General features: G+C 27.4%; 1 long non-coding RNA gene across 1 annotated transcript; it reads right to left on the bottom strand.

Annotated features, from left to right (window-relative positions):
- Positions 1-5,072: 5,072 nt before the first annotated feature.
- On the bottom strand, positions 5,073-12,319 carry LOC107951844 (uncharacterized). Its single transcript, XR_001698639.2, has 2 exons — positions 12,185-12,319; positions 5,073-5,542 (listed from the first exon to the last, which is right to left on the bottom strand). It is a non-coding gene; the product is annotated as an uncharacterized lncRNA (long non-coding RNA).
- Between the last annotated feature and the right edge of the window lie 230 nt (positions 12,320-12,549).

The following is a 12,549-nucleotide window of genomic DNA, read 5'->3' as shown; positions in this document are numbered from 1 at the left end:
CCCTACACATTTTCTTTCACTATTACAATCTTATCAAGGGTAAACTTCCTAGTTTTCTAGTGTATGACCTTAGTGTTGGTCAACCTTTAGCGAGTTCTCCAATACACTGGGATTTACTTCTTGCATATCTACCTCGATCTAAGAAAAGACATATACATGTCTTAATGTGTTTTTTTTATGCCTTGTGTTACCTTGGAATGGTGGTAGAAAAGTATGGTACCTTGTCTTCCTTTTCTGATTAGAGATAGATACTTTCAATTTCCCTTGTTAGCTTTGCATTGAATTGGCTAATTTCTCTACGAACATTCAAGCTTTCTAGACCCGTTACCTCCTTATATATATATATTTCCATGCAAACATCTAGTACCCTTTCATCCATTTTGATTGGTTGTGGTTGAGTCGTTTGTAATAATACCATGTGGCATTTTCACATTGCTCGTTGATCTGCTTGTATTGTCCAAGTTCCTTTTGGACTGGGGAATTTCACCTTTATGCTGAATATTGCCGAGGTTACTTTAAACTTCTTCATCAGTGGATGTCTAAAGATGGTTTTGTTTGTAGAAGGTTAGTCAACCACTTAGATTTTCATCATTTCTGTAACGTCTTATTCATATTCTATTAAGATTATTGAAAACACAAATGATCTTTTCACTTTAATTAGCTTATTGGAGAACCCATAAATAGGAAAAACTCTTTTCAGTTGTTATTCATTAATTTCTATCTATTTGAAAATGTTCTATGCAACACCTTAGTAGTGCTTCTATTGTCTATCAAGTTTCTCTTAACTTTGTGGTTAAAAATGGTGGCTATTATTACCGAGGGATTATTGCTATCATTATCAATGACAATCCTTTCATTGGTCGAAACTTATTTTCTTCCTATCTCCGTCTCTTAATCTTTCTTAGGGCACTTCAATCGGTGTGATACTCTTCAAATGAGCTTTCTTTCATAAATTTGAGGTACCTCATTTTTTCTTTACACCTATTGTTACGTTAATGGTTCTCTGAATTGGTTCTCTATCACTTGTCTATCTTTGCCTTGATATTCTTTCTAATACCGCCTCTGTCCAAAATATCTTTTCAAAAATTGTTTTAACCATCATTTACTCATGGCTCTTTCTATAACATTAATCAAATCCACACATTCTTCTACGTTGTGTCCCATTTATCCATAATATTTACATCTTTCTCTTGATCTCCATCAAGTGGTTGAAGGTTTCATGGGCGTTGGAGCCCCCAACACTCCTTATTTGGTGACTTGGTTCAGAATATGTGTGTATGACATATTCAAAGGCGTCTTCCCTTAAAATAGTGGATAAAGAACCGAGTCCTTCTTCAAAATTCATCTATTTGCCTTAATGGTTATTTTTTGATCTAGGAATGCTCGAAGAACAATTGCTTCTTCATACTAACCCTTGGACAAGGGTTCTTTCACTAACCCTTCAGGTAATTCTTCCTAAGTGTCTCAGTCTTTCTTGTCATTATTTATTAGTTTATCTTAACCAATGCCCGCAAATACAAAGCTAGAAGTGTTTTGTTCTTTAGTATCAACATAGTGGTATGTTTTCTTGTATAAAGAGTACAATTTATTAGGCTAGTGCTTTGTTGGCACATACTTCAAAAACTCGTAGGTTACTTGACCAGAAATGCTTAAATCGCCAAATCATCTGTCAGTCCCTTAATTTCCTTATTGGCAACATTGAGTTGTTGGATGTATTCTCATAAGATTTTACATTCTTCCTATTTGGTGTTGAAGAACATGATCAAGTTCTTTTTTATGGTAATATTGGCAGATCGGTGACCTTCAAACCATCGAGCTAGCTTATCAAAGTTGTTAATAGATCTGGCTAGGAGTGCTAGGTACCAACTCCTAGTGTGGTTTTGCAGTGTTATAGAAAGCAACTTGCATTTAAAGGTCTAAAAGATTCTCATAATCCTCATGTAACTGCTATATTGATATAAGTGGTCTATCATGTCTTCTGTTCTATAATAAGTTTCCTTTGAAAGCTTAAAGGAATTTGGGATTGACTTTGTTGTGGCCTACATGATCAAAAGATTGTAGGAGTATTGAAAGGATGAAATCTCTTTAGGCTTTGTTAATACCATTAAGAGATCCATTTCTCTTCCTAGAGATTCCATCTATTGCTCAAGAAGGAACTCATTGGCATCGTATCTCCCCCTATTAGGCCACACCCTAAGACCCTTCACCTTTCTTATGAGGTGCTGTCTTTACCCATTTGCTAATAATGCCATTTCTTTATGCCTTGTGTCATATTCACCATTTTTTAATAGCCTCTTTTGCCTTGAGCTCGCAAATAATTTGTTCATTTTGTTGTATGATCTCCTATTGCTAATTGTATTTCTCTAGAAAAAGCCTAAGTTGTTCTTGAAGCTTCTTATCTTGATGTGCCATCGAAGTGTTATTTTGTCAGGTTATTAACCTCTTGGTGTTGCGGTTGACGGTTTGCCTCCCGCGAGATTTGGTTGATTAAGATACTCTTGATAGTACCAAGATGGTTGTTCTCACTAATGTTCCTAATGGTTGTTTCCTTGGCCATTTGGTTGGCTGTGTTGGTTATGACTTGGATAACCCTGATACTATGTCTAAGGATATTGCTGGTAATACTCCTATTTTGTCTTATTGATCACCTTTATATCCATGCTAGTCATAATATCAGTCCTAGTAGTACTAATCTTCTTGCTCGTAGTTAGCCTCATCAACTCGTGTTCTTGGCATGCTTTGAGCTAGTTGATCCATAGATTATTATTTAGTGTTTCCCACATACGGTGCCAATTGTTATAACACTAAGGTTACACATACTCTTTGGCATTACAATAAAGGTGGTTCACACCATATGGGGTGTGGAGAGTTTCTTGGTTGAGGGCAATTCAAACTGTGAATGTTACCAAGAGTCGCTTGGTTGGGTTGGATGGTTGGAGAAGGTTGAAACAATATTAGAGTTGAGTTTTAGTATTTCATGCTTGTCCTTCAGTCTTGGAAAATGTGGTATCTATAGATGGAGATGAGTTTGGAGTGGGCTCTCATCTCATGATGACTTTTTTTTAGGCTGGTTTAAGGTGTGGGTTGGATACAACCTTCTTGGTGGTTGATGAGCTTAGATAATTGGGATCATTAAATGAGATAAGGTTTAATGTGATGGTTGTGTTGGAAAAAATATAATTTTTGGAAACTTTGAGGCATATTCTCGATTGGTAAAGGTGGAGAGTTGAATCATAAAATCATGGTTTTATATTCCACTCCATGAGACATTTACAACGGTATATCATATGCTCAAAATAGTTGAGTAATGAATGAGAAATTGATGTTCAAAGTAAGCTACTTGTGAATTATGTTGAGGAAAATGAAAAGCATTAGTCTCACATTGATTGGGAATCAAGTGTGGAACTTGTATATATATGTAAACCAACTTGGTGGTTATTGAATGATTAAGCTAATGCTCTTCCTCGCGCGCAGGAGGTGGGAATCCAAATCCACCGGGGTTGGGGGTGCACTCGCACGCGAAATGTCTGAACTGGTCGGGGCCCTTCTAGGCTTGTAGATATTTTACTCCAATACGTAATTTTTTTTCTCAACAGATATTATACAAAATCTGTTTTAAAAGGAAAACTGTCTCTATTTGATTCCAATCAAATTGATTTGATTTTATTCAAATTGATTTAAAGGTTCCTTTAATACAGATTTGCATATTTATTTATGGAAATTTCCAAAATTTCTCCATATCAAATGCCTATAAAAGCCTAAAGAATACTGTAAAATTCTTTACAACCACAACGAATTTATTTCACTATCAATTTTTTTTCCTTTCTCCTCTCCAAATTTTCAAACGTTTCAATGATAGAAGAAGGCAAGGTCTGTTCGTTGATCACTGCAAAGGTACTACTATCGCGATCATTTTGTTGTTGTATCCTGGGAAACATCCGACCAACATTTCTCCAAGTACCATAGGAGCGGCCAAATTTATCTTAAGGAAACTGTGAAAACAAGCCTCAACATCTAGTAAAACTCCTTTCCCAATTTCTGTGATGAGTCATTAGCCAACACGAAATAGTTAATTGAATGATTAATAATTTATTTTTCCAACTTTTTTGCTATGGATGTGTGTGGTAAAGACACCTGGAGGGCGGCTAAAACTTTAATAATGTTAAAATGGAATTTATATCAATCATCATTCATCATCCTTATCCTAAAGTTAAAAAGCGGATTGAATTTGACAACTCTTTTTTTCCTTTTTTTTTTTAACATAAAAGAAAAAGGAAAAGAAAGCTACAAAATCTGCCGTTACTCTAATTAATTGAAAAAAAAAGATTCCATAATCGGACATTGGTGTCTTATGTTTTGATTTGATCATTTTAGATTGATATAAAACTGCTTAAAAAACATTAAAAGAAAATGAAAATATGTACTTAGCAACTAAGCTTACATTTACATTAATCAAATGTGATATATTTAATCGAATAATATATTTAGTCATGTTAATATGTCAATTTTACATATTTGTAGAGGTGGATGTCCCTAAGGATAGTTATTATCAAAGGTTTATATATATTATGTTTTTGCTCAATCAATTACAGACAACCTTAAAATTTTTTAACTGTAACCTTTACTTCACGACCAAGATTTCCCAAAATTATCTCTCCTCTTTCTACCTTTGGGTTTATATATATGTATGGGCAGCTGGCTTTCCATTGTAATATATATCTGGATATACGCATTTTGTCAGATACCCGTATAGTACTTCAATTTCTATTTATTTATTCATTCATGTATCAGAAAGATATATCCTGTATGTTAATAATAGAATGCCTGTTGGACATAAATATAGATGAAAATGAAAGATTGAAATAACATAAAATGAGAAAACAAATAATTCAAGCAGTTTTAGAACACAAAACAAGTTCAGGTTGCATGCAATTCATTCTTGAACAAGCATGTTTCATAACTTGATAGATTACATTATTTTTCTGCACTGATATCCATCTAAATTCTACCATGGAATTAATTATTATATCTATATAAAGATTTTAACCAGTGAGGGAGGGGTTATGAATGTATAAATGATGAACAAGAAACTATGTCATTCACAAGTCATAAAGATCATATAAAGTGAAAAGAGAAATTAAAAACCTGTTCGGTTGCTAAAAAGACAATAGTGTTTCAAAGAAGAAAAGTCGTGGAAATCTTAGATGAAGTCAAGATTCCAAATCTTATTCATATGATATCCTCCATATTCTCAGCAACCAAACACGATCAAGAACAGCCAACAAAAAAAAGAAAACCCAGAGAGAGGAGGATAAGCCAAGCATTAGACTTGCCTAGAGGTTAATATATCCTCGAAGCCAAGATCATAGACTACATAATTTGCTCCAATTATTTAAGCCCATGGCTCGTATGCAAAACCATTCTTGGGCTGTGCAATGATATTACCGTTGAAGACTTGGCCTTGAAATCGTCCCTCAATTCCGCAAGTAATTCCATGCTCATCATCTCCCTTTCCTTCATTCAACATGTACCAATTGAAACCCTAAAAGACCCCAAAATGAAAAAGAAGATATCAAAAGCTAGGTAGAGAATAGGATGAGATACTCGAGAGCCAAACATAGACTAATATGTATATATATAATTTTTATATATATATTGATAAAGGTATATGGGAATAACTTGTCTAAAAATTTAACTCGAGATTTTATAAATATCTATAATTAATGAATTTTATGATAACAACACATTAACATTAAAACATAAAATTTTAAAGGTTTTTAAAAAAAATTAATGCTAGCAACCTCTTAATCAATTAGTGACAAAAGTATTATATTATGAGAGATTAAAATTAAGATTCACACAATCTTTATACCTTAATTATAAAAAAGATAATAACAAATCCATGTAATCACATATTTTTTTTTAATGTGTGGCATGATTTCTTATTCATATATAAATCTATACATTCATCGTACATTATATTATATATATTGAGGAGGGAAGAATAGTAATAATTTTCATAGTTCTTGGTATGTTGGACGGATGAACCAATAGTTAACAAGGAATAAAATATTTTAGATGAAAAGGAAGAGAAAAGGTCCACTTACATGTGAGGGCCTACTTCCCATGTTTGTATAAATGGGTTGTTATATTAAAAACAAAACTGCTTAAATTAAATAAATTAAAGAGACTCTGTTTTAAGTGGGAATCTATGGTGAACCAGCTAATTGTAGGGTCCATTCATTCCAAAAAAATGGAGGGATGTTGTAATTTGCTAATAAGGCCAGTTTAAGATGATTTAAAAAAAGGAGGAAAGTTTAAGATTAAAATGTGAGGATGTTACCAACATTGCTGCAAATAGATAAGAAATACATAATTCAACTTTAATTTTAATTTAGCAATATATTTAAAAGGAGCAAAGGATATGATTGACAAAAAGCAATTAAAAGGTGATTCCAACTTTATTTTTTAATATCACCCAATTATTATTAGACAACTAATTACCAATTAGCTTGTTAACCAAACCACCAAACTCCATTAAAAACAATATAATATATAGTTAGTGCAAATAATGATAACTAAACCTATATTCATAATCATTTCTTCTTCTCTTTTCTTTTAAGCTCAACTCAAAGATTATTATGTCTGTTTTTTTTAATATAAAAAGGAGATTTTATTTATTAGTCTTTATTACCCTGATTGAAAAAATATAAAATTTTAATTGATAAATATTTTTTAAAAATTATTAATTATTTATAAAATAATATATAGATAAAATTTGATACTTCATCTATCAAGTTTTTTGAAATCCATAAACAGATTGACAGTGTGACAAGTGTCACATTTATTTATGTAATTAATTTTTTTATTATATTTTATAATACATTTGTCAAACCCTTAAACTACTTGTGAAATTTAAAAATCTCCAATGTATCAAGTAATTTTCTAAAAAAAATAGTGAGTAAAAATTTAACAATAGTATAAAATAAATTTTTTATTTATTAAAATTAAAAGACTTAAATACCCCTCTTTATATTTTGTTATCATTTTATTATAGTATAGATGGATGAACAAAACATTATAATTAAACCACTCAATCATTTATTAATTATAAAATAAAATAATTATTCTCGTACAAGTTGGATCAAGGCTTCCACCAAGCAAGATTTGTCTTCAAACCTAATTTTTATTTATATGTTTGTTATTATTTTATAACACAAACATTTTAACACAGCAAAACAATTATAATTTACAAAATCCATAAGGTTTTAAATAAGAAAAGGAGTATTTTTTTTATAGAAAAGCATTTTTCATGGCCTCAATTATTATTTTAAGATGTATTTTTGTCTTAGGATAAATTATATTAGTAATTACTCAATTATTAATAATTTTTTTTATCACTTAACTATGAAAAGTTACAAAATAGTTACTTAACTATTTAATTTTGTCTTTTTTTATCATTAATATTAGCCAAAGGTTGCAGCTTTTAAAATTGACACAATAGTAACAGTAACCCTCAAAATTTATAAATTATATCAATTTAGTCTTGATTCTAAAAAAATTAAACCCTCAACATTTACACATTGTGTAATTTGGCATCTTTTTGTAATTTTGCTTTCTTTGTGACATCGAGGGCTAATTTTAAAATAATGAGAAAAGATGAAAGTTATTATCTTTGATTTTTAGATGTTTCTATTTTTTGTATACTTTCAATCAAATTTAGTTGATAACTTTTTTTACCTTTTTTAGGTGAAAGGGTTACAATGAACAGCAAAACTGCAGAAAAGACAAGCTGCACAATATGTAAATATTTACGGTTAGATTTTATTAGAATCAAGACTAAATTGTCACAATATATAAATTTTTAGGCTTAAAATTACTTTTATGTCCATTTTAAAAGCTGTCACCATTACCCCTCTTGTGACAAAAAAGATAAAATTGAATAGTTGGGTGATAATTTTGTAACTTTTTATAGTTGGGTGACCAAAAAATAAATTTACTAAAAGTTAAGTGACCATTTTATAACTTTTCATAATTGTGTGATAAAAAAAAATACTAATAGTTAGGTGATGATTAGTATAGTTTACCTAACAAATAATGATAGTTTAAGTGTGACATATTAAGAAAATACACCATTGGTTTCGCGACACATTGTTTTCTTATGTTTATTAATTTATGGCTTAATATTTAGGTTAACCTCTAAATTTAACAAATTTTCTCGTATTGGCCGCTAAAATTGTTTTGGATCATATTAGTTCCTAATGTTGGAATATGTTACATAGATTGATCGCTCCACTAACTCTGTTTGTTTTTTTTAAGAATTTGTTGATGTGGACAAGCATTGGGCTGGCACATGAGAAATAAGGGGACTAAATACATTTTTAACCATTCTTAAAAAAATTTAAAAAATCTTAAAATTCTGAAAAAAAAAATTTAAATTTTGTTAAAAAATATAAGAAATATATAAATTATAAAACTTTAAAAAATAATATATATAAATTTAAAATAAAAATAAAAATAATATATATTTAAAATAAAAATAAAAATAAAAAATTTAGATAAAATTTAAAAAAATTAAAAACAAAATTAAATATGTTTAAAAATAAAAAATAAATAAATTTGGTTAAATTTTTAGTAAATTGCAAGAAATTGTAAAAATATAAAATTAAAAAATTATGATCGGTTGACATTGGTCAATTCGCTGTCGACGTCAGTCAATGTTGGTCAAGCCTAGTTAACTTCGGTCAACACTCGATCAATTTTTCATTATTTTTTTGTATTATTTTTTCATTTTTTGTAAATTTCTAAAAAAAATGATTATTATTTTTAGTTATATATTTTTAGATTTTAAAAATATTTTTTTTATGTTTTTAAAAGTTGAATATTTATAGAGTAAGCTTTTAAATGTTAAATTTTATTTTATTTTTTATATATTCAATTTATTTAATTTTTATAATTTATAATATTCTTAAATTTTAAATTTTTTGATTATTTTTTATAAAAATTTTAAGATTTTATTTTAATTTTTTAAAAATGATTAAAGATGAATCCACATGTCGTCCTCTTATTTCTTCACGTTTTGCCCCCATACTTGTCTACATCAACTAATTATTCAAAAATCAATTGTGTTAGTGTAGGGACCAATTTATATAACGGATGCCAACCTTAGGAACCATTATATTGCAAAAAAAAAAAAATTAAGGGACAATGTGAAAAAAGTTATCAAGTTCAAGGATCAACCTATATATTAAGTTTTAAAAAACTAACAATATTAACTATAGAAATCTATTTGTATAATTAATGCCAACCTTAGGGATCAGTGTGATCCGACAAAATTTTAGGAGCCAATTTAAGAAAAATTACTAAGTTTAAGGTTAAATCGCCTTATTTATTTATTTTAGAATTGATTAGATGTTTTCATTATATCTAGCCATTTTACTTATTTCTTCGCTATAAAAAGAATCGAAGTTTTAGTATTTTAGAAAATATTCTAATCATTTTACATTACTCTTAGTATGAGGCTGTGGATTCTTGTATGGGTGGAGCTAAAAAGAAAAATTTTTGATTTGTGAAATCAAATTTTTTTTAAAAAGTCATATAAATTAATATTTAATATTAGTATCAGATAAATCAAGCTATAATATAGTTAAATGTAATATTATCATAAAATTATGAAAATAATAATAAATAGATCAAATAAATTTCATTAACTCTTACTTTTTCGTAATTCTCCATATCATTTTCCCGAAATCTTTAAATTATTTATTTTCTAAATGTTATTAAAAATATTAAATAGATAACTGTTAATAATTCTATACAAAAATTCAGTATTTAATATTTTAGCATTTAATTTGTAAATAAAATCATTATGAAAAATTACATAAATTGAGATGCAATATAAAATTAAGCTAAATATTTATAAAAACTTTTCATGAATCCAATTTAAAACAAGTGATTTTATTTCACAAAATAAAAACCGCTTAATTTAGAGAAATAAAATAAAACCGTAATGGATTCCTATCGCGTGAGAATATAATATAATTGTAATAGAATAGAATGGGCATAATAATAGTTTGGTTAGATTAAATAGAATGAAAGAAAGAAAGTATTGTAGAGGGTAAAATTACAACATAAACCCCTCAATCTTTTTATATAATTTTTAATTATGTTCATCAAGTTATACTTTCATAATAATTTCTTCCAATTTGTTTATATTTAATAATTGAATTTGTAATTTTACATAATAAATCATTATAAATTTTAAAGTTTATCACTATTTTGACAAATTAAATACACTATTAACATTGAAATAGATATTTAAAAATATAAATAATGTTACAATAAATTATATAGTGGTCATGATATTTAAATTTAATTAACAATCTAGATTAACTAATTAATAATTAAGATTAAGTTAGAAAATATATAACAAAAATAGAATTTCACACAATTATCATGTTTATTTAAAAAAATTCACGCAATATATAAAAAATAATTTCAAAATATTGCTTATTTCGATTCAATCTAATATCAATCATGTGTTTTAAAAAATTAAACTTATATATTATTATGTTTTAATTCCGTAACTGTATTATTATTGAAACCTTAAAAATTTTATGAAAATTTTAATAAATAATTAAATGTAATTTAATTAATACATACAATCAACTTTTGCATCAGGTAAAGAAAATTAGTGTAATAGATATTATATTGTTTGGTTGGATAAAATAATATTGTAGAATAGGTAATGAATAAAATAAAATTAACAATTTTACCCTTAGATTAAAACTAATATTTTATTTACATGATTTTTTTATTGAATTTACTTATATTATTAATATCTTATAAAAACTTTTAAGTGTATTATATTTAGGATAACTATTTAGCCTATAGAGTTTTTTAGACCCGCAAGGGGATTAAGGGTATGAAAAATATCACATTTAATTATATATTTAGTTTTTTACTTTTTTTTATTGCACTCTCTAACATATCTGTCACAACCTAAATTCACTTGTAAAATTAAAAAAAAAAAGAACAAAAAATCTACAACGGAGTATGAATAATTTTCCTTATATTTATTAACAAAATAAGAATTATTTATAAATTTTTAACGTAATTTATTATTAGTTTCATAATTATAAATATCAATGATTTAAAATACAATAATACTTTTTTTAATGTAAAATAGCATTATCATTTAAAGTAATTACGATTAACAATAAATTTATAAATTTTTAAATCAAAAGTATTATTTTTAATATAATTTACTATATATATATAAATTTAAAAGTTATTATATAAATTTTTTTATCTTTCATATTATATTTGGGTAAATTTGTTAAATAAATTATTGTCATTTGTTTTATAATTTACCAATTATATAAATTATTGTTTTGTCAATTGGCCCCACAATCATATATATATTTATGTATATATTACTAGGTCATTAGTTTGAGGGTCCGTAATATCCTTTAGTTTAAGGATTTTATAAGATTTATCCTTTATTAAAAATATAATTCAATAATATCTTCATTGGAAATTTAGGTAAATTACATCTTTAGTCCATTTAAGTATTAGTATATATTTTTTTGTTATTGAACTCTAATTTTTTTTAATTTTGTCACTAACATTATTAAAAATTGAATATTTTGATCATTCCGGAAAAATTACTTGATTTTTTATTAATTGGTATAATGACAAATTTTACCTTTAATATTTACATATTTTTATTAATTCGATCTTAATTTTAAAAAAAATTAACGTATTTTATCACGAATTGTTGGTTTAGTAGTCTAAATCAGAAACTACAAACCAAAACAGAAAAAAGTACTTAGTAGCTTAGGGATCTTCCCAATTTCAGAAATTCATACTAAAGCCCAAATTTTGTCCATCCACAAACTGAAACTAAAATTTCATCAGTGATAAACTTATCCCGGTCAAAAGCATTGAAACATCAATAAACTAATCATAATTCAGAATAAACGTATAGAATAATAATACAGGAATTTTGAAATCCAGCCAACATTTCCAAAAGATACCCACGATTTAATTTACATTGCTGTTTCTTAAAGTCTATAAATATAGACCTCATTTTCTTTCATTTAATTAATGCAAGAGAAAGCGTAAACGGTACTGTTGATATAGCTATACAAAGCGAAGTATATGACGGTGATGGGGGATTTACCTTGCTTACTGTAAGGTGGAGAGCTGTTGTTGGTTGCCGTCGGAGTGTATTGAGGAGAGAGAGGGGAATATATTGAAATATATCTACAGACAAAGAAGAGAGAAGAATAAGATCCTCTTTTGATAGGGAGAAAGGGTTTTATACCCTTGATTCTGATCTAAAGGTGCCATGTGACTTGTTTTTATTGGTGGATCAAAGGTGTTTCTATTGGTGGATCTCAGACTTTGATATATTACATGTATATAATAAGTATAATTATATATTATATACTATTATAAAATATTAGTCTAAATTAGAAGTGATTTAATTTGGTTAAAGTTTATTAGACTTTAATTAATAAATAAAATATGAATAAAATATGTATA

Source organism: Gossypium hirsutum, chromosome A11, assembly GCF_007990345.1.
Source record: "Gossypium hirsutum isolate 1008001.06 chromosome A11, Gossypium_hirsutum_v2.1, whole genome shotgun sequence".
Classification (NCBI taxonomy): Eukaryota; Viridiplantae; Streptophyta; class Magnoliopsida; order Malvales; family Malvaceae; genus Gossypium; species Gossypium hirsutum.
This window is presented reverse-complemented; position numbering and strand designations above follow the sequence as displayed.